Source organism: Arachis hypogaea, chromosome 18, assembly GCF_003086295.3.
Source record: "Arachis hypogaea cultivar Tifrunner chromosome 18, arahy.Tifrunner.gnm2.J5K5, whole genome shotgun sequence".
NCBI lineage: Eukaryota > Viridiplantae > Streptophyta > Magnoliopsida > Fabales > Fabaceae > Arachis > Arachis hypogaea.
In genome coordinates this window covers 75,724,624-75,748,557 of record NC_092053.1, presented here as the reverse complement: position 1 = coordinate 75,748,557, position 23,934 = coordinate 75,724,624, and the positions used below count along the sequence as shown (strand labels likewise).

Sequence of the window (23,934 nt, the reverse complement as noted above, 5' to 3'; positions counted from 1 at the left end):
ATTCCCCATCTCTGATTTCCACTTTCTCTTTACATTCTGCAACTCAATTCATGCAATCACCCCCATTCCCTTTTAATTTCAGCAATTTAGCTTCTGCTCTTTAATTCATGCAATTTAAGATTCCGCCATTTCAATTTCTTGCCATTTACGTTTCCCGCCAATTTTACATTCCACAAATCTCATCTAATTCTTGATTCCGCTCAACTAGTCACACTTCTAATCCGAATTGCTCATTCAACCAATCCTTGTGGGATTCGACCTCACTCTATTGTGAGTTTTTACTTGACGATAACCGGTGCACTTGCCGGAGGGAATTTTGCCGATCGTGCAATTTCCTAAATCGTAGCATAACAAGTTTATGCGCATCAAGTTTATGGCGCCGTTGCCGGGGATTGGTTTTCGATTGACAATTCTCAAATTTGAAGTTAACTAGATTGAGCATTTTTCTTGCTTTGTTAATTCAGTTCAAGTTACTTGTTGAATTTTTAATTTCTGTACTCTGTTACATGCTTTCTTTCTTTATGCCTTTAAATTCAAGCAACTAACTCACTGACTCACTAACTATTTGAATTAATTCCTCAACTACTCTAACCATACTCTTTCATTAACCAAGAGTATTTCACTTGTTTGTTGCTTGTGCTGTGTTCTTGTATGACAGGTAGGAGAGGAGAGACATCAACTCCTCCATATACTGAACCAGAGAGGACCCTTCATAGACTTAGAAGGGAAGCAAGAGGGAAGAGAGTACTGGGAGAAGAAGAATCTGAAGGAGAATCTAAGGACAATTTTGAGGAAGCTTTAGATCTCAACATGGATAGAGAAGTTCACAACCATGAGAGGGATGATGGAAACAATGCCATTCCTGAGAGGAGGGTTCTTAGTTCATACATAAACCCAACCTCTGGGAATTGTGGTAGCAGCATTCAGAAACCACCCATTCAGGCCAACAATTTTGAACTCAAACCACAGCTAATATCACTTGTGGAGAATCATTGTTCATTTGGTGGGAGTGCTAATGAAGATCCAAACCAACATCTCACAAAATTCCTTAGAATTTGCGACACTGTGAAGTCCAATGGAGTCCAGGAAGATACCTATAAACTGCTCTTGTTCCCATTTTCACTTAGGGACAAGGCAGCTAAGTGGCTGGAATCATTCCCAAGGGGGAGCCTAACAACCTGGGATGAGGTGGAAAGCAAGTTTCTGGCACGTTTCTACCCCCCACAAAAGGTCAATAGGCTTCAATCTGAGGTTCAGACGTTTAGACAACAAGATGGTGAAACTCTCTACGAGGCATGGGAGAGGTTCAAGGATTTGACAAGGAAATGCCCACCAGACATGTTCCATGACTGGGTGCAATTGCACATTTTCTATGATGGACTTTCTTATGAATCAAGGAAGGCTGTAGACCATTCATCAGGAGGTTCATTGAACAGGAAAAAGACTGTGGAAGAAGCCATTGAAGTGATTGAGACAGTGGCTGAGAATGAGTACTACTATGCTTCAGAGAGACACAACACTAAGGGAGTCATGGAGCTGAACCATGTTGATACAATTTTAGCCCAAAATAAGGTGTTTGCCAAGCAACTAGCAGAGCTCACCAGGAAATTAGAAACAAAGCAAGTGGCTGCAATACACACACAAGATCAAGAGGAAGTAAGCACTGAAGGAGGTGATTGGGAAGAGGCCAACTATGTGGGAAACCAACAAAGGCAATCATATGATCCACATTCCAACACTTACAATCCAGGATGGAAAAACCACCCAAACTTTGGGTGGGGGAACCAACAAACCCAACCACAAAACCACAAACCTTACAACCACAACCAACATAACAATTCCACATACCAAAACTCCAACCAAAGATCATACCAAGCCACACAAAACACTTACTCCCAACCATCATATCATGGCCAAAATAATCAACCTACCCAACCTAATCCGAACCAACAATTTCAAGATCAATTAAACAGGATAGAAGGAGTGCTTGCAAACATGGGTCAGGACATAAGTGAGTTGAAAAACTTTAGGGATGATGTGAGATCTACCTTAAGGAACCATGGTGAAAAACTCAAGAGGATGGAGTCTCAAGTAGGAGAGCTATCTCAACAGGCCCCCAAGTCAACTGCAGTGTTCCCTAATGACACAGAAAAGAATCCTAAAGGGGAACAAAAGAGAGTGAGATGGGAAGAATGCAAGGCCATCACCACATTGAAGGAAGTCTCAGAAGAAGAAGGAATCAGACCCTCAGAACAGGAGCCAGAAATCTTGAAGGAAGGTGTGGAAGAAGCTAAGCAGGAAGGTGAAACTGAACAAGCCAAGGAACTGCAAACAGGCATGCTGGAAACATACCAACCAAAAGCACCATTTCCTCAGAGGTTAGGAGGAGGTGAAAAAGGGAAAACCTATTCAAGGTTTTTAGAGACATTTAAGTCTCTCCATATCAATATTCCCTTCCTTGAGATCCTCCAGCAGATGCCTACACATATCAAGTATTTAAAGGAATTGTTGAGCAAGAAAAGAGTTTTGAAGGGAGGACAAACGGTAACAATGAACAAAGAATGCAGTGACCTCATCAAGAAGGACACAGTCTCTAAGAAAACAGACCCAGGAAGTTTTCATATACCCTGCATCATAGGGGAAACAAAAATTGACAGAGGATTCTGTGATCTAGGAGCTAGCATAAATGTGATGCCTCTGACTCTTATGAAGAGGCTACAACTGAATGAGGTGAGATCCACTGATGTAATCATACAACTGGCTGACAAAACTCAGAAGCAAGCTGAAGGGGTAGTTGAAAATGTGCTGGTGAAAGTGGGAAATTATTTCTTCCCCACAGACTTTGTCATTTTGGACATGGAGGAAAGCCACCTACACCCTATCATTCTGGGAAGGCCATTTCTAGCCACTGCTAGGGCGCTCATAGATGTGGAACAAGGAGAGCTAATCTTGAGAATACATGATGAACAGCTCACTTTCAATGTTTTCAAACCTGCATCTGAGCCTGAACCAGAACCTGAAAAGCCTAAGGATGATAGTAGCCATCTATGTTTGGAGGAAAGCAATCCAGCAGCTGAAACTCTGAAACAGTCCTTGGAAGGCAAACAAGAATTGCAAGAGTTAAAGCCACAAGAATCAATAGAAACAGATCAGAAGGATCCTCCTGGCATAAGGGTCAATGAAGAAATCCTCAAGAGAAAGGGAAGAATTGTAAAGAAATTGCCAAGAGGGTGGAGAAACAAGAAAATTCCCACTGAAGGTTTCTCTCCGGGAGATAAAGTGATATCAAGTCATTATCTGCCAATTCCACCTGGCCTCAAAACCATTCCCTCCCAGCTCCCTCAAGTGTTCACAATCAGGAAAGTTCTTTCTATGGAACATTTAGAAGTCATGAAGGAATCAAATGGGGACGTTTTCATAGTGAGAGGAGAAGACATCAAGCACTACAATCCACCCTAACAAGGGACAACCGTCAAGCTAGTGACGTTAAAGAAGCGCTTCATGGGAGGCAACCCATGTTTTAGTATCCTTACTCTTTATTGTTTTGCTTTGCATCTAATAAAGCATGGTTTCTTATGCATGAACTTGAATCCTCAGGACAACTGTTGAAAGAGTGCACTAAACATTGCATGTAAAATACAATTGGTATCTAAGTTGGTGTGCCTGAAGGCACCCCAAATTTTATTCAAATTGTATTCAATCTTTCATTCAAAGTGCACAACCAAACATTAAGTTTGGTGTTCCTTTTGAACACAGTTAATGAAAAGCAAGAAGTTCCTCTGGATTTAGAAATTCATGACAAGTATACCATTTGCATGTTTTAATACTTTGATTTCAATTACTTTAGGTAGTAAAATTGTTTAGGATCAAAGAGCCAAAGTGATTATGATTTGTTAGAATTATGCACATTCATTAAGGATAACCAACATGGATTTCATGTCATCAGGAGACATTACCAAACACTAAGTTTGGTGTCCAGTAATAAGTGTGCATACATACAAAGGTCACGGCTATAAGCTCAGGAAGTCAATCATTGATTTACAATTCAAAAAGAAGGAAAAAACATGTACAAGTACTATTCATTATTCACATGAACGAAAGAATGATAGCAAATTTGTTTGTTTGTGCAGGTACAAAAGGAAAGATAAGAATGGAGGAAAAAGACAAAGGGGGAGGTACGGTGCTTGGTCAAAAAGGAAGTTCACAAGTCTTTGAAACTAACACATGGGAAAAGGGAGTTCTGCATGAAAAGATAGCTACATGTACAACCTAATGCACTCAGAATACCTCCAAGAAAATGAAAAGCAATTCGTCCTTTTCCCTAATTCATATATTTACCATCAAGCCACCCTTCACAAATCACCCTAGCCGTCCATTTTTCACTTACGGGCACTATAAAGAACCACTTGGGGAACGAGTTCCACACCACCAAATCTCCTTCATGCACATTTTCTTTCATCATAGCATAACTATCTCTTGCCGAAAACAACCTCACCACACTTCCAACAACACTTCTTGCTTCACCTTGTCAACTTTAGCTTGTCACTTACCAAAACTAAAGAACCAATGGCAGCCTCATCTAGCCACAAAAGAAGAAAAGACAAGCAGCCAATGGAGGAGAACAGGGAATTCGATGCATGGAGATACAAATCAGTTTTCCATGAGATTCAAGCTGAATGGATGAGACCTAAAACGGTACTAGCTGAGGTTCCCTTTGACCTTGAAAAGGATGAGTTCCCAGGTGTTTGGGAGAAGATCAAAAAGAGGAAGTGGGAGCTCCTGACTAAGCCAATCACTAGAATCAACATCAACCTGGTGAAAGAGTTTTATGCAAATGCAGTGAGGGAGGATTCAACCTTGAAACCCACATACAAAAGCTATGTGAGAGGGGTGGAAGTTGACTTCAGCCCCAAGGCAATCATGAAAACTCTTGGCCTGAAAAACATACGTTTCAGCCAAGCAAGTTATGAGGAAAGGATGATAGGAGAACCTGACTATACGACTATTGCTGAAGACCTTTGTGCCATCAGAGCTGAATGGGTGAGAAAAACAAGAGGGGCTCCAAGAGTCTTGAGAAGAGGAGACCTAACACCTGAAGCTAAAGGGTGGTATGCAATAGTTAGGAGATCCATCCTACCCACTGCAAACTCTTCAGAAATAGTCCCTAAAAGAGCCATCTTGCTACATTGCATTATGGTGGGAGGGGAGATCAAAGTTCATAAACTCATTGCTGAACAGATACAAGAGCTTAGTGAGAAAAGTGATCCTGAATCCTGGCTCCACTTCCCTAGCACCATCATTAGACTATGCATCGATGCCCAAGTACCACTTGAAGATGAAAGACCTAATTGGCTACATCCTGGAATGGCCATAACTGCGTACAGAATGACTCTTGGCCCAATTGCTCCAAGACATACAAAAAGAAGAAATGAAGAAGGGCAACAAGCAGAAGCAGAGCAAGAAGCAGAGCAAGAAGGACAAGAAGGACAAGAAGGAGAGGACGGAGAAGAAGAGCAAGAAGAGCAAGGAATTCCAGAAAGAAGACAACAAATTCCCAGAGACCCCATGGATATGAGCAGAATGCAGGAAATCATAGAAGGAATGTCTCAACAATACATGAGGTCTCAGGAGAGACAAGAGGACTTTCACCTAAAAATGATGGATATGCAAAGGAACTTTGAATCAAGATTCTTAGATCTGCAAAGGGAAAAGAATTTACAATTATAGGAATCCTTCAGCCACATATGCCAACACCAAGATGCCAATGTCTTAGCAATCAAGGAAGCCACCACTTTACAGAATGCAAGATACTCAGTTCAAGCTGATTACAACATCAGTTCGCAAATCAAGCTTAACTACATAGGGGAACATTTACACAAGATGGACCCAGCATTCCCAGCTTTTGATGAGTATTTCAAAGGGAGGAAAGAAGGAGAAATAAACAAGGCAATGATCCTTGAAAAAGGAGTGGAAGAAACAATGAAAAAGGCTGGATTCTGGAAAAAGCTCATAAGAAAAGACAAAGGAAGTACAAGTGGTCAAAAAGGGGTAGGAAGCAAGAAGAAGTAGGATCCCAAGAATCAAGAAGAACCAAGCAATAAATGAGAGGTGGTCTCGTTCCTTAATAATCAAATGATAATTGGTGAATTGTCTTTATGAGCTTTCTTTCATTATAAGTCATTTAAGTTTTTAATGTGAAGTTTCTAGTATGTTTGTCTGTTTATTGCTTTGAATAAAGTGAATGCCTAGATGTTTGGATATAACTTCACCTTCTTAAACAAATGCTTGCCATGCTTGTTCTGTTTCCAAAAATAAAAGAAAAGTTTGAACAAAAGTAACTTGGCTCAATTAGTGACAAATCAAGTAGAATTAAGTGGTGGTATGCATGCTTGATTGTTTAGTCAGATCACTGGAAATAGAGTGTAGAATTATCATTTTTTGTGTAGAAATTGAAAACTGTCTATGGATCTTGATGAATAAATGTCTTTGGCCATGAAAAAGAAAGAAAAAGAAGAAGAAAAAGCCACTGAAAAAGGGCAACCAAAAAGCAAAAAAATTGAGAAAATAAGCTAGGCACCAATGGTTTGAACTTCTGAGACAAATGCCTGTGGTGTTTATGTATTAAGGATATGCTTGGATGAATAGGTTCTGAGGAGTGTTTCAACACTTGGTAACTTGGGTTAACTAACCCGGGATTATCAACCAAAAGTCCATTATCAAGAGCAACCTAAATACAAAACATTTAGTCACACAAAGAGGTGCTGGGCACCAATGTCTCAAGAAGAAATGTGAACTAAAATGCCTGCAGTGGATATGTGTAGTGCACTGATAAGAAAAAGAAAATGCCAAAGGCGTGTGCAACACATGACACTAAGCAAACAAGGAGCAAAGGAGCTCAAAGAAAAAGAAAAGAAAAACAAAGAAGAGAAAAGTGCCAAGGACATAAGAATAACAAGAGGCCATAGCAGTGTTTGATGAATGCAATGAAAAAGTGATAATCTTACCTGATAAGAATGAAAAAGTGATGCTGCAACTTTCTGCATAAAACCCTTCTGATGAACTTCAAGTGCTTACTAATATAGCCAATGTAATTGCTTTCTGTTTCATACTTTCTTCTCAAATAACTCAGGACTTGCTTAGGGACAAGCAAGTATTAAGTTTGGCGTTGTGATGCCAAGGCATCTTAAGCTAGTTTCACTAGCATTTTTCTGTTAGTTTTAGTTGTTTTATGCATTTTCTTGAGCTTAAAGTAACCAAGAATGGTTAAATGAATAACAAAGCAATGAACCATCCAAACAGTATGATTTTGATGCAAATTCCATGAGTTTTTAGTTATATTACTTGAATGCTATGAATGGAAGATTTCTCATGAAATTTTGCAAGACTTTGATACAATTGTTTGGATGATTTCAGGGAAGAAGAGGCTAGGCAAGGAAGCAACAAAATCAATAAAGGAAGCTTGAATATCACATGTGGAGTTTAAGTTCTAGTTTAAGCTTAAACTGGAACTTAAACTACCAAAATCATGAAAGCTGAGGAAAGGGTGAAAGTGGCGTTTAACCTCCAGTTTAACCTTAAACTGGAAGTTAAACGCCAGAAATGGGAAATGCACCAGGGAGCCAATTCCACGTTTAAGCTCCAGTTTAACCTTAAACTGGAGCTTAAACGTGTTCGACCAAGTTTTCTCCTCCAGGGTTGCTTTCTCCAATTCCACGTTTAAGCTCCAGTTTAACCTTAAACTGGAGCTTAAACGTGTTCGACCTCCAGGGGTTGCTTTCTCCACTTCCACGTTTAAGCTCCAGTTTAACCTTAAACTGGAGCTTAAACGTGTTCGACACCTCCAGGGCTACCTTTCTCTATTCCCACGTTTAAGCTCCAGTTTAACCTTAAACTGGAGCTTAAACGTGTTCGACCTCCAGGATGGCTTTCTCTATTCCCACGTTTAAGCTCCAGTTTAACCTTAAACTGGAGCTTAAACGTGTTCGACCTCAAGGGCTGCCTTTCCTATCTCCACGTTTAAGCTTCAGTTTAACCTTAAACTGAAGCTTAAACGTGTTCGACTACTTTACCCTCCAGGGCTGCCTTCTTCCATTTCCACGTTTAAGCTTCAGTTTAACCTTAAACTGAAGCTTAAACGTGCTTCCACAAAAGGCATCACTGGAAGTGTCTGGCGTTTAAGCTGCAGTTTAAGCTTAAACTGCAACTTAAACACCACTATTGGAAAAAGTTTCTGGGCCAAAAATATAGCAGTTTAAGTTAGCTTTTGAGCACAAACATTAACTTAAACTTACTCTGGTATGAAACCCAATTGAATATCATGGTTTATGGGATTGGGCCTGAAGGATTGATGAGTCTGGAATTTCAAATTGTTGAGTCATGTGTCATTACTTGATTATCACTAAGTTGGCTCAATAAATGTTACAGAATTGTGGATCAGCAGCCTCATCAAGATCATGGATCATAAACCCAAAGCAAAAGGAAAGCAGGGAGAGGCCTCAAAGCCCAAGAAACACAACAGAAGCTCAATATAGAAAGTGTATAAATAGGATAGAATTTAAGTTAGGAAGGGACTTTTACCTTTTCATTTTGCTAGTTTTCATACCTTTGTAATTGAATTCAGAGCTATGACTCACTAAACCCCCTTTCATTGGGTTAGGGAGCTCTATTGTAATTCAATGAATCAATAATAGTTTATCTTCTTCTTCAATCTTTTCTCTTGAATTTTGTTAGAAAGCTTCTCGATCTAATTTCATTGGGTAGTTGTCTTGGGAAAGAAACTACCCATAATTGGAATCCTTCGGAACCTTGGGAAAGGAATGGAGGATTCATGCTAGAGAAGCTTTCTCACAGTGAATTGGATTGGGGTTTGGATGGATATTGTGACATGTAATCCTACCAAATTGTGGTTCATGAAACTGTGTGGTATAATCAGTGATCGAGCATCATCTCTTCTTATGAACATTTAAACCAAGGGATTGGGAATTTGTTTGTTTTTAGAAAGAATTGGTGAGCCAAGGGATTGGGATCCAATCATATAAGATTGCCAAGCAAAATTCAATGAACGCATTGGTTGAGTAAGAGATAAACATGTTTTGATTCGGAGATCTCAATATCTCCTATAACCCAATGAATTCCCCATCTCTGATTTCCACTTTCTCTTTACATTCTGCAACTCAATTCATGCAATCACCCCCATTCCCTTTTAATTTCAGCAATTTAGCTTCTGCTCTTTAATTCATGCAATTTAAGATTCCGCCATTTCAATTTCTTGCCATTTACGTTTCCCGCCAATTTTACATTCCGCAAATCTCATCTAATTCTTGATTCCGCTCAACTAGTCACACTTCTAATCCGAATTGCTCATTCAACCAATCCTTGTGGGATTCGACCTCACTCTATTGTGAGTTTTTACTTGACGATAACCGGTGCACTTGCCGGAGGGAATTTTGCCGATCGTGCAATTTCCTAAATCGTAGCATAACAAGTTTATGCGCATCAAGTTGCACGTGCATTACACAGACCAAAAGGCATCCTTTTGTAGGCAAACACTCCGAAGGACATGTGAATGCTGTTTTCTCTTGGTCCTGAGGATCCACTGCAATTTGGTTGTAACCTGAATAGCCATCCAAAAAGTAGTAATATTCATGATCTGCTAGTCTCTCTAGCATCTGGTCTATGAATGGTAAAGGAAAATGATCCTTCCTGGTGGCTGTATTGAGCCTTCTCTAGTCAATACACATACGCCACCCTGTAATTATTCTTGTAGGAACCAGTTCATTCTTTTCATTATGAACCACTGTCATTCCTCCCTTCTTAGGGACAACATGGACAGGGCTTACCCAGGGGCTATCAGAAATAGGATAGATAATCCCAGCCTCTAGTAACTTAGTGACCTCTTTCTGCACCACCTCCTTCATGGCGGGATTTAGCCGCCTCTGTCGTTGAACCACTGGCTTAGCATCATCCTCCAATAGGATCTTGTGCATGCATCTGGCTAGGCTAATACCCTTAAGATCACTTATGGACCACCCAAGAGCTGTCTTGTGTGTCCTTAGCACCTGAATTAGTGCTTTCTCTTCCTGTGGCCCTAAAGCAGAGCTTATGATTACAGGAAAAGTGTCACCTTCTCCCAGAAATGCATATTTCAGGGATGGTGGTAGTGGTTTGAGCTCAGGTTTAGGAGGTTTCTCCTCTTCCTGAGGAGTTTTCAGAGGTTTTTTATTTCCTTTGGTTCCTCTAGATCAGGCTGAACATCTTTAAAAATGTCCTCTAGCTCTGATTCGAGACTCTCAGTCATATGGACCTCTTCCACTAGGGAGTCAATAATATCAATGCCCAGGCAATCGTCTGATGTCTCTGGATGTTGCATAGCTTTGACAACATTCAACTTAAACTCATCCTCATTGACTCTCAGGGTTATCTCCCTTTTTTGGACGTCAATTAGGGTTCATCCAGTTGCTAGGAATGGTCTTCCTAGAATGAGAGTTGCACTCTTGTGCTCCTCCATTTCCAGCACTACAAAGTCAGTAGGGAAGGCAAATGGTCCAACCTTGACAATCATGTCCTCAATTATGCCTGATGGGTATTTAATGGAGCCATCAGCAAGTTGAAGACAGATCCGGGTTGGTTTGACCTCTTCAGTCAAGCCAAGCTTTCTGATAGTGGATGCAGGGATTAGGTTGATGCTTGCCCTAAGATCACATAGAGCTGTCTTGGTGCAGTTACCCTCTAATATACATGGTATCATAAAGCTCCCGGGATCTTTAAGCTTTTCGGGGAAGCTTTTTAGAATGACTGCACTGCATTCTTCAGTGAGGAGAACTCTTTCAGTTTCTCTCCAATCCTTCTTATGACTCAAGATATCTTTCATGAACTTGGCATAAGAGGGTATTTGCTCAAGTGCCTCTGCAAACGGAATCTTTATTTCAAGAGTCCTGAGATAGTTTGCAAAGCGGGCAAATTGCTTATCCTGCTCCTCTTTGTAGAGTTTTTGAGGATAAGGCATCTTGGCTTGGTATTCCTCAACCTTAGTTGCTGCAGGTTTATTTCCTACAGAGGTAGGTTGAGAAGCCTTCTTGAGGGATTTATTATCAGCACTTGTAGGTGTCTGATCCCTCACTAGCATTTGAAAGCCAGGGTTGGAAGCTGGAGTGGCGTTAGACGCCAACTCCTCATCTGTTCCTGGCGTCTGAACGCCAGAACTGTGCTTCCTTTGGGCGTTCAATGCCAGTTCCTTGCTTGTTTCTGGCGTTGAACGCCAGTCCTGAGCATGGTTTGGGCGTTCAGCGCCAGCCTTCCACCCAATTTCTGGCGTTTTAGTGCCAGAATTATTTTTCCCCAGGCTCTTACTGTCCTCAGATAGAATTTGGGTAGTTTGCTCATTTCTTGGCTTCCTGCTGCCTTGAGGTGGGGTATTTAATGTTTTTCCACTTCTTAATTGAACTGCTTGGCATTCTTCTGTTATTTACTTTGACAGTTGCTGCTTTGTTTGCTTTAATTGTTCTTCCATATTTATATTAGCCATCCTTGTCTCTTGTAGTCTCTCGTTGAATTTGGCTAACTGTTTTGTTAAAAAATCCAATTGCTGATTGAATTCAGTAGCTTGTTCAGCAGGACTGAGTTCAGTAGTCACTGTTTTAGCCTCTTCTTTCATGGAAGGTTCGCTACTTAAGTACAGATGCTGATTTCTGGCAACTGTATCAATGAGCTCTTGAGCTTCTTCAATTGTCTTCCTCATGTGGATAGATCCACCAGCTGAGTAGTCTAGAGACATCTGAGCTCTTTCCGTAAGCCCATAATAGAAGATGTCTAGCTGAACCCACTCTGAAAACATCTCAGAGGGGCATTTTCTTAGCATCTCTCTGTATCTCTCCCAGGCATCATAAAGAGATTCATTATCTCCTTGTTTAAATCCTTGGATGTCCAGCCTTAGCTGTGTCATCCGTTTTGGAGGAAAGTATTGATTCAGGAATTTTTCTGTCAGCTGTTTCCATGTCTTTATGCTAGCCTTTGGTTGGTTATTTAACCACCTCTTAGCTTGGTCTTTTACAGCAAATGGGAACAGTAATAATCTATAGACATCCTGATCTACTTCCTTATCATGTACTGTGTCAGCAATTTGTAAAAACTGTGCCAGAAACTCTGTAGGTTCTTCCTGTGGAAGACCGGAATACTGGCAACTTTGCTGCACCATGATAATGAGCTGAGGATTCAACTCAAAGCTACTAACTCCAATGGAGGGTATACTGATACTACTCCCATATGAAGCAGTGGTGGGGTTAGCATATGACCCCAGAGTCCTTCTGGACTGTTCATTTCCACTTAGATCCATGATGGAGAAAGGGAGATGATGTAAAATAGAGAAAAAATATTTTTATTTATTTATTTATTTATTTATTTATTTCGAAAAATAAAATAAAATAAATTAAAATAAAATAAATAAAAATGGGTGAAGATTTTCGAAAAATGGAGAGAGAGAAAGAAAAAAATTGGTTAGAAAGTTTTGAAAAAGATATGATTTGAAAAATTTTGACCAAGTCAACCCAAGTAATTCGAAAATTATGAGAAAAGATAAGATAGAAGATATGATTTGCAAAAGATAAATATGATAGGAAAAAGATATAATTGAAAATTAAAAAATTATAAAAGATATTTGAAAAAGATAAATTTGTTTTGAAAAAGATATTGTGAAGATTTGAAAAAGATATTTATGAGTTGAAACGATTTTAAGAAGGAAAAGATATAGATTTGTTTTGAAAAAGATAAAAAAAAATTTTTTTTTAGGATAAGATTTGAAAAATTTTGAAATTGAAATCTGAATTTTTATAAAAAAAATTCGAAAATATGGTTTAAAAATAGTTAGAAAAGATATATTTTTTTTTTGAATTTTGAATTTTATGATGAAAGAGAAAAACACATAAAAGACACAAGATTTAAAATTTTTAGATCTAATGCTCCTTGTTTTCAAAAAATTTGGAGGAAAAACACCAAGGAACACCAAACTTATGAATTTTAAGATTAAGACACAAAGAATACTCAAGAACACTTTGAAGATTCACAAGAACACCAAGAACAAAAGAAAGAACACCAAACTTCAAATTTTTAGAAGACCAAAATAACTTTTCGAAAATTATATAAAGATTAACAAGAAAACACCAAACTTAAAGTTTGGCACAAGATTAAATCAAGAAAAATTATTTTTGAAAAAGATTTTTAATAGAACCGGTGCCCAATCATCAAGAACATAAACCAATGCTCTAGCCAATTGAGCTGTAAATGTAACACTTGTTTTGAAGAGGTATATTTTCACTAACTAAAAATAAATTCCTTTTTGAAGACTAATGCTTTGGAAAAACACAAGAAAAAGAAGAAAAGACACAGAACAAGAAAAACTAAAAATCAAACAAGACAAATAAACAAGAACAACTTGAAGATCAAAGAACACAACTTCGAAAATTTAAAAGAAAAATATAGAATATGCAATTGACACCAAACTTAGAACAAGACACTAAACTCACAAAAAAATTAAAAATTGATAAAAAAAATAATATTTTTGAAAAATTTTTGAAAAGGAAATAAAGGACTCAGAATTTGATGACTCTATAGCAACAAAAATAAATTATTCCTAATCTAAGCAACAAAATAAACCTTTAGTTGTTCAAACTCAAACAATCCCCGGCAACGGCGCCAAAAACATGGTGCACGAATTGTGAATCACACTTTTCACAATTCGTACCACTAACCAGCAAGTGCACTGGGTCGTCCAAGTAATACCTTACGTGAGTAAGGGTCGAATCCCACGGAGATTGTTGGTTTGAAGCAATCTCTGGTTATCTTGTAAATCTCAGTTAGGAGGTCAATTATAATTATCAGTTGACTTGCAAATGAACAAGGGAACATAAAATAAATACTTGGTATGCAGTAATGGAGAATATGTTGGAGTTTTGGAGATGCTTTGTCTTCTGAATCTCTGCTTTCCCCCTGTCTTCTTCTTCATGCACGCAAGGTTCCTCCTATGGCAAGCTGTGTGTTGGTGGATCACCGTTATCAATGGTTACAATCCGTCCTCTCAGTGAAAAAGGTCCAGGTGCACTGTCACCGCACGGCTAATCATCTGTCGGTTCTCGATCATGTCAGAATAGGATCCATTGATCCTTTTGCGTCTGTCACTACGCCCAACACTCGCGAGTTTGAAGCTCATCACAGTCATTCAATCCCTGAATCCTACTCGGAATCCAAGAGATATTCATTCAGTCGAAAGTAGAACGGAGGTGGTTGTCAGGCACGCGTTCATAGGTTGAGAATGGTGATGACTGTCACGGATCATCACATCCATCATATTGAAGTGCGAATGAACATCTTAGATAGAAACAAGCGTGTTTGAATAGAAAACAGAAATAGTTGCATTAATTCATCGAAACACAACAGAGCTCCTCACCCCCAACAATGGAGTTTAGAGACTCATGCTGTCAGAGATTACAAAGTTCATATCTAAAATGTCATGAGATGCAAAATAAATCTCTAAAAGTTGTTTAAATACTAAACTAGTAACCTAGGTTTACAGAAAATGAGTAAACTATGATAGATAATGCAGAAATCCACTTTTGGGGCCCACTTGGTGTGTGCTGGGGCTGAGACTTAAGCTTCTTACGTGCCTGGGCTGTTTTGGGCGTTCAACGCCAGGTTGTAACCTATTTCTGGCGTTGAACTCCAACTTGTAACTTGTTTCTGGCGCTGGACGCCAGACTGCAACATGGAACTGGCGTTGAACGCCAGTTTACGTCGTCTATACTTGAGCTAACTATGAACTATTATATATTTCTGGAAAGCCCTGGATGTCTATTTTCCAACGAAATTGAGAGCGCACCATTTGGAGTTCTGTAGCTCCAGAAAATCCACTTTGAGTGCAGGAAGGTCAGAATCCAACAGCATCAGCAGTCCTTTTTCAGCCTGAATCAGATTTTTGCTCAGCTCCCTCAATTTCAGCGAGAAAATACCTGAAATTACAGAAAAACACACAAACTCATAGTAAAGTCCAGAAATGTGATTTTTAATTAAAAAACTAATAAAAATATACTAAAAACCAACTAAATCATACTAAAAACTAAGTAAAAACAATGCCAAAAAGCGTATAAATTATCCGCTCATCAGCTTCGTTCTAGGGAACGTGCGAGGGATTAATACCTTCATTAATTGGTATTAATTGCCCCGTTTCTCTTGGCTTTATTTTGAATTTTACTTCCTCAGAAAAATGGTTTCTCTTCTTCCTTTTTCTTTGTAACTCCTTCGTTCTCTCTATCTCTGTCTTTTCTTGCGTTGCGGTGCCTTCCAGCGGTCCAGCGATTCCTTCCTTTCTACTTCTTCCGGAACTTCTCATTTCTCCAGGTTAGTTCCATTTTTCAATTACTTTTCACTTTTGTTGCTTTGGCTCTGGTTTTGTGGTGAAGTTTTAATTTTGCTTGGAGAAGGTTTGGATTTTTCTGTTTTTGTTACGCCTAATTGCTGTTGTATTGTGTGTTCTGGGAGTTTCTTCATCTTTCTTATGAACTTTTCGCTTTTCCTGTTGCTTGATGCTTTTAAGGATTTTGCATGTTATCACTGTTTTTGTTTGTGCTTTTGATTTTGAAACTTTGGAATGATGACTTTGTTTAAATCACAAAAAGGTTGTATCTTTGATGATTTTCGCTTGGCATGTTTGATATTGGCGATGCTCTTTTGCTGATGGACTGTAGGAAGATAGTGGCTTTTTGGTGACTTTGTGTTTTCCTGAAACGTTTTGTTATTTGAAAGCTCCTTTTCTTGTTTTGAGAAAATTCAGACGTGAGCTGTAGATTTTTCCTAAAATCTTGCTTTGCCATTGCCTCCAAAGGATGCCCCAGGACTTTGGTTTGAGTCTTGGGGTTTTCCTTTTCTGTCTGTATCATATTAGTCGAGTTGCTTTGCCCTTCCTCCGAGATGTTTTTTAGTGATCCAATCTTCTTTTCTTTTTGTAGGATTAGTTGGCCTCATGTCTTCTCACAATAACGTTGTAGAGATGTCTTCCAAAGTTCCCGAGGGGATGTCTGATTGGCTGGACTCCCTTGTCCTAATGTGTGTCTCTGTCGTGGACGCTGAATTTTGTGTAGAGCTGAGGAAACGTCATAGGATTTGTGGTAACAGTGCTCGGGAGAGGGATTATCAGCTTGTAGCTCCTGACTCTGATGAGAGGGCTTGTTTTCCTACTTCGGTCGAGGGGGAGCGTCCCTTCTTCTATGCCTATGAATATTTCTTCAGCCAGTTGAACGTTATTTTTCGTTTTACTGCTTTCGAGACCGATTTGTTGTGGTCATGTAACATTGCTCCATCCCAGCTTCATCCGAATTCCTGGGGTTTTATCAAGATATTTCAACTGCTTTGCCAATAGTTAGGCATAGCACATTCTCAAAATCTTTTCCTCTATCTTTTTGTCTCGGTCAAGCCCGGAGGTTCTTCCAAAAAGAAAGCTTCCTGAGTTTCTTTCAGATCGGCCCAGGGCATAAAGTTTTTGCCATGTATGATGAGTCTTTTAAAGATTTTAAGAATTATTTCTTCCGAGTCTGTGCTGTTGAGGGGGTCCGCCCCTTTTTTCTTGATGAGAATGACGAGCCTGCTTTTCCTCTAGAGTGGCAAAAGAATGTGAGAGTGCCTCGTTATACATGGGAGACGCTTAATAAGGTTCAGCGGGCTTTTGTAGTTGTTCTTGAAGATTTGTGGGGGGAACCACCCCATCTAGATACAAAAAGATTTTTGAGTGATCCATCTTTGGTTCGAACTGCTTTGGGTACTGTCTGGCTTGTTTCTTATACTCGTTTCTTAGTTTTGCTTCTCCTATGTTGTATCTCATCCTTATGGTTGATTCTGTATTTTCAGAGATGTCGAAAAACAATGATTCCATGAAGGCCTACAAGAAGGCGAAGAAGGCTGCTGCTGATCAAAACATCTCGGCCAAGGCGGCCGGAGAGGGATCTTCTCAAGTTCCAGTGAAGCCGCCCGTTCCGAGTTCTCTTGGGCCGAGGAAGGTTATCCCCACTCCTCGAGTTCGTCTGACTGATCCTCCACAGATTTCTGCCACTACTTCTGGTGCTCCTCCCAACAAGAGACAAAAAACTATTGAGCCTCTCAACCTTGACGCTCCTGATTTTAATGCAATCGAGTTCGTAGATCAGCAAATCGGTCCCTACGGTGCCCTCGCCATGGATGATGTATCAATCCTTCGCCATCTGGATTTTATGACCCGAAACAATGTTAAAATGGCATATATGGGGGCTGCCCTGTACCGAACTCCTCAGAATCTTCCTCTCCATGCCACCAAAGAATTTATGGAGGAGGCTAAACAGGAGTTCGACCGGATGAAGGGATTGAAAGAAGAGCTTGAGGTGAAGATAGCGAAGTTGGAGAAGGATCTGGAGAACGAAAAGGCGAGTTTTCTTGCTTTGGCGGCTTCTGTGCGGTTGGCCAAGGACACGGCTTTGAGGCAGAAGGACAGTTATGTTACATCTTATCGGGAGGTGGTGCGTCTGAGGGAGGAGCTGGAGTCTGCCCGAGTAGACTATTCTGAGCTTCAAGGTCACCTCGTCGGCAGCGTGAACGCTGTCTATGATAATCTAAAAGAGCAAGTTCAAGTTCTTGCTCCTGAGGTTGACCTCACTCTCTTTAGCTTGGACAATATTGTGAGGGATGGTAAGATTGTCCCCGACGACCAAGATGATGATGATGTTGATCCTCCCACTGTGCTTTCTGCCAAGGTGCCCGCTTCTACGATTCCTCCAGTTGAAGTTGGTCATTCTGTTTCTGATCCGGACTGTCAGATCTTGAACCGGTATGATGGTACTGTGGATGTTGTGCCTCTCCAGGCTCGCCTTCCTTCACCCTAGACTGATGCTGCTAAAAAGTCTTCTAATTTTTAGCTGAGTTTTCTTTGGATATTTGTGTAGTTGGCCCGGCTTGTGGGCTTTAAAACTCTTTATTTTCTATAGTTGAATATTTTGCTGACTGCTGGTACTCCTTTTGGTTGCTTGTTTAGCAACTTTTGTTTTTAAAAAACAAGTAGCTTTCAAGCTTTTGGGCTTGACCCTAAAGCTTTATAATATTGTATTCCATAGCATGCTTGTTTACACTTGTCTTGGCACCTTTTCGGGTTTTAGAATGCTGGAGCCTTGCTGCTCGGCCTCTTTGAACTGCTTTGTAGTTGGAGGTCGTAGATGCATGGATCCAATTCCTATTTGCTTGCTCTTACTTGTATTTATCTATAACCGATTTCTTTGCGTCGTCCTTTTCCAAGTTATTTTTGTAGTGGACCGGCTTCATCATGTCGATCTCTTCTAAGTTATTTCATAATTCTTTCTTGAACCTTTGTTAGGTCTCTTTCGGGGACTACTTTTATAACTTTTCGTAGGAGGTCGACTTCTTTACGTCGTCCTCTTTCTAAGTTATTTTTGTAATCCTCTTTTTTGGACCCTTATCAGGTCTCTTTTAGGGATTACTTCTATAACTTTTTGTAGGAGGTCGACTTCTTTACGTCGTCCTCTTTCTAAGTTATTTTTGTAATCCTCTTTCTTCGACCCTTGTCAGGTCTCTTTCAGAGATTACTTTTATAACTTTTTGTCGTAGGAGACCGACTTCTTTATGTCGATCTCTTCTAAGTTATTTTGTAATCCTCTTTCTTGGACCTTTGTCAGGTCTCTTTCAGGGATTACTTCTATAACTTGTTTGTTGTAGGAGACCGCCTTCTTTATGTCGATCTCTTCTAAGTTATTTTGTAATCCTCTTTCTTGGACCTTTGTCAGGTCTCTTTCAGGGATTATTTTTATAACTTGTTTTTCGTAGGAGACCGACTTCTTTATGTCGATCTCTTCTAAGTTATAGCAATTCCTCTTTTATAGGGTTGGCTAGACCTCTTTCCAGGGATTCGCTGATAACTTGGGTTGACTTGGTCTGACTTCTCAACATCGGCCAGTCTTTAAGTTATTATTTAGCAATCCATAAGACCTCGTCAGGTTCTTTTTTCGGATCACTTTCGATAACTTCTTGCATTATTCTGTGTTCATCTTTGCCGATTTGTAGAAGGTGGTTTCTATCTTTCTTTGGTCGACCTTTAGATGAATCGCATTTTCATCTTTATTGGTCTTTTATCGTGATCGTGCAGTGAATCTGTTTTTCACTTTCTGCCGATCTGTTGCTTTATAATCGGACGATGAATGCTTCAGATTAATGCGTCTTGAGAATTTGTAGAATATCTAAAATATATTTTATTCAAAACAAAGTGCAAATATATACATATTAGAGTTTTTCATCCTTTTAAGTCGAATAATATCTGGATCTCAACTTGGTGCCTCATTAAAAAACCTTTTCAGGAAAAGAGTGCATCCTATGATGAGATCTTTTACCTTCTCTAGATATAGTACCTTCTTAGGTTGCAGGCGTGCCATGATCTGGGAAGCTCTCGTCCATCGAGTTCAGATAGTTTGTAGTAGCCCTTCCCAAGTACTTCTATGACTCGGTAGGGTCCTTTCTAGTTTGCTGCCAACTTTCCTTCTCCGGGTCGAGTTGTTCCAATATCATTTCGGATTAGGATGAGATCATTCTCCGTGAAACCTCTTGGCACTACCTTTTGATTATATCTTGAAGCCATTCGGCGCTTTAGCGCTTCTTCCCTGATCCGAGCTCTTTCTTGGATTTCCGGAAGTAGGTCGAGTTCTTCTCTTTGAAGTTGAGAGTTAGCTTCTTCATTATAGTGGACTACTCTAGGAGACCCTTCCTCGACCTCTACTGGGATTATTGTATCCATGCCGTACGCTAATCAAAATGGTGATTCGTTTGTGGTAGAATGTGGCGTAGTTGGATATGCCCATAGGACCTGTGGAAGTTCTTCAGCCCAAGCTCCCTTCGCATCTTGCAGTCTCCGTTTCAACCCAGCCAATATGACTTTGTTGGCAGCTTCGGCTTGCCCATTGGCTTGAGGATGTTCGACGGAGGTGAACTGGTGCTTTATGTTCAAGTCAGCTACTAATCTCTTGAACCCTGCATCTGTAAATTGAGTGCCATTGTCTGTGGTGATGGAGTATGGAACCCCGAACCTCGTGACAATGTTCCTATATAGGAATTTCCGGCTTCTTTAAGCAGTGGCGTTGGCTAGGGACTCTGCCTTAATCCACTTTGTGAAATAGTCTACTCCGACTATGAGGAATTTGACTTGTCCTGATCCCTGGGGAAAGGGTCCGAGAAGATCGAGTCCCTATTTTGCAAATGGCCAAGGGGAAGTTACACTGATGAGCTCTTCTGGCAGGGCGATGTGAAAGTTGGCATGTTTTTGGCATGGGGGACATGTCTTTACAAATTCTGTAGCTTCCTTTTGTAGAGTTGGCCAGTAAAATCCCGCCCGAAGTACCTTTTTGGTGTGAGCTTGTGCCCCGAGATGATTGGCACAAATACCGCTGTGTACTTCCTCTAAAACTTTTCTTGTGTTAGAGGCCGGCACACATTTTAACAATGGTATTGAAATCCCTCTTTTGTATAGGGTGTTATTTATGATGGTGTAGTACTGAGCCTCCCGTTTTAACCTCTTTGCTTCCTTCTCATTTGTGGGGATCGTTTCCTTTTTGAGGTAATTGATTATGGGGGTCATCCATCCTTGATCCTGATTTGTTATAACTAGGACTTTTTCTGCTTCTGAGATTAACGGATTCTGTAGCATTTCCTAGATGAGGCTTCTATTGTTGCCCCCTGGTTTGGTTCTGGCTAGCTTTGAGAGTGCATCAGCTCGGGCATTTTGTTCGCGGGGTATGTTGCAGATCTTATATTCCCCGAGTTGTCCGAGATGTTCCTTGGTTATATCCAAATACTTTTTCATGGTGGGATCTTTGGCTTGGTAACTCCGTGTTATCTATGAGGTGACTACTTGTGAGTCGCTGAAGATGTTGAGTTTTTGAGCTCCAACCTCCTTAGCCAGCTTCAAACCAGCTAGTAACGCTTCATATTCTGCCTAGCTGTTTGAGGCCGGGAACCCAAATTTGAGGGAAAGCTCAACTTGGGTTCCATGGTTGCTTTCTATTATCACACCTGCGCCGCTTCCAGTCTTATTTGAAGACCCGTCCACGTAGAGATTCCATTCTGTGGGGGCTTCCAGGGTATCTGTGAATTCTGCAATGAAGTCGGCCAAGTATTGTGATTTGACGGCTGTCCGAGCTTCATATTGGAGGTCGAACTCGGATAACTCGACTGCCCATTGTAAAATTCTGCCTGCTAGATCTGTTTTCTGCAGTATTCCTTTTATGGGCTGGTCGGTCCGGACCTTAATTGTGTGAGCCTGGAAGTACGGGCGTAGTCGTCAAGATGTCAGTATGAGAGCATAGGCAAACTTTTCTATTATTTGGTAGTTTAGCTCGGATCCCTGCAGTGCTTTACTAATGAAGTATACATGTTGTTACCCTTTGTCGTCCTCTCGAACTAGTGCTGAAGCTACTGCCTGACTTCCTACCGCAAGGTACAATACGAGTGGCTCTTCCTTTCGTGGTCGAGTTAGGATAGGTGGTCGTCCCAGGAAACTTTTGAAATCCTGGAAGGCTTGCTCGTATTCCATTGTCCACTCGAAGTTCTTTCCTTTCCTTAGAGTGGCATAGAAAGGAAGGGATCTTATCGCTGATCCCGCTAGGAACCTGGACAAGGCCGCTAACCTCCCGCTGATCTTACCGTTGGGCTTTTCATGTTGAGTATAGCCTGGCATTTATCCGGATTTGCCTCAATTCCTCTTTGTGTGAGCATAAAACCCAAGAACTTGCCTGCTTCTACTGCAAAAGTGCATTTTGCGGGATTGAGGCGCATGTCATGCTTCCTTATAGTGTCGAACACTTGGACCAGGTCGGACAATAATGTCTCTTCACTTTGTGTCTTTATTAATATGTTGTCCACGTAGACTTCCATGATCTTTCCGATATGGTCTGAAAAGACTTTATTCATTAGCCTTTGATATGTAGCTCCCGCATTCTTGAGACCGAAAGGCATTACAATGTAGCAGTAATTTGCTTTTGGCGTCAAAAACGAGGTCTTTTCTTGATCTGGTGGATACATGGGAATTTGGTTGTATCTGGAATATGCATCCATAAATGAGAGGTATCTATATCCGGATGAAGCATCTACCAGAGCGTCGATACTTGGGAGTGGGTAAGGATCTTTTGGGCAGACTTTGTTGAGGTCGGTGTAGTCGGTGCACATTCGCCATTTCCCATTTGATTTTTTCAACAAGACGACGTTAGCTAGCCATAGTGGGTACTTGGCTTCTCTTATGAATCCTGCCTCCAGTAGTTCTTGTACCTGTTCTTCCACAGCTTGGGATCGTTCTGGCCTAAGTTTTCTTCGTTTCTGCTGTATCGGCCGAGATCCTGGATAGACCGCCAACTTGTGACTGATTAGCTTGGGGTCTATGCCTGGTATGTCTGCAGCTTTCCATGCGAAGAGATCGACATTATCTCGTAAGAACTGTACTAGTAATTCTTTTGCGTCTCCCTTCAGGATCGTGCCAATATTAGTTGTTTTGTCTGAGGTATCCCCGATCTGAACTTTCTCTATTTCTCCTTCAGGTTGTGGACAGAGTTCTTTACGTCTCTGAACTTCACCAAGCTCAATTGTATGGAACTCTTTTCCTCTACCTCTGAGGTTTAGACTTTCGTTATAACAGCAATGTGCCATCTTTTGATCTGCTTTTATCGTGGCTATCCCTTCTGTAGTTGGGAATTTCATACATAGATGTGGAGTCGAGACTATTACACCGAGTTGATTTAGTGTTGTCCGACCTATTAGGGCATTGTAGGCTGAACTCACGTCGACCACAATGTAGTCTATCTTGAGTGTTTTGGATTGGTTCCCTTTTCCGAAGGTTGTTTGTAGCGACACATATCCCAGTGGTTGTACTGGGGTATCTCCCAGTCCGAACAGGCTGTTCAGGTACACTCTAAGCTCCTTTTCTTCTAAGCCGAGTTTGTCAAAGGCAGTTTTGAATAAGATGTCGGCAGAACTCCCCTGGTCTATTAATGTGCGGTGGAGATTGGCGTTTGCCAGTATGATGGTGATGACCATGGGATCGTCGTGTCCTGAGATGATACCGGATGCGTCTTCTTTGGTGAACGTGATTGCAGGGATGTCGAGTGCTTCCTTCTTCCCTTCGACATGATATACTTCTTTGAGGTATCTTTTGCGAGATGATTTGGAGATTCCACCTCCTGCAAATCCTCCGTGTATCATATGGACATGTTTTTCTGGCGTACGAGGTGATCGCTCAGCTCGTCCGACATCTTCATCTCTTCGTCTTTTTCTTTGTTCATCATCTCGGGTGGCTAGATACCGATTTAGTTTTCCTTCCCTTACTAACTTTTCTATGATGTTTTTTAAGTCGAAGCACTCGTTGGTGGAATGTCCTCGGACCCGATGATATTCACAGTATTCGTTCTGATTTCCTCTTCCTCTTTTGCCTTTGAGTGGTCGAGCCGGGGGTATCTTTTCTGTGTTACAAAATTCTTTGTAAATATCCACAAGGGACACCCGAAGAGGGGTGTAATTATGATACTTTTTGATTTTTTCACCCGTTCGATCTTCCTTCTTCTTGGATTCTTTATCTTTATCTCGGTAGGTGAAACCGGATTTCGAGGCTTCTCCAAGTCGGGAATTTTCTTCCATGTTGATGTACTTTTCTGCCCGTTCTTGTACCTCATCTAAGGATGTGGGATATTTCTTTGATATGGATTGGCTGAAAGGTCCTTCTCACACAAGTCCTTCAAAATTCAAGGCTGATACTGATTTTTCAGAAAATTTATGGATTAAGTTAAAAAAAAAGCTAATTTCAGTTAAAAATAACTTTTGATAAAATATATTCATGTTTTCTTCAAAATAACTAGTTTTTTGAATACTAGAAAGAAGGAGACCATG

General features: G+C 40.5%; 1 non-coding gene across 1 annotated transcript; it reads right to left on the bottom strand.

Annotated features, from left to right (window-relative positions):
* Positions 1–1,236: 1,236 nt before the first annotated feature.
* On the bottom strand, positions 1,237–1,340 carry LOC112774874 (small nucleolar RNA R71). The gene has a single exon (XR_003189330.1). It is a non-coding gene; the product is annotated as a small nucleolar RNA R71 (small nucleolar RNA).
* Between the last annotated feature and the right edge of the window lie 22,594 nt (positions 1,341–23,934).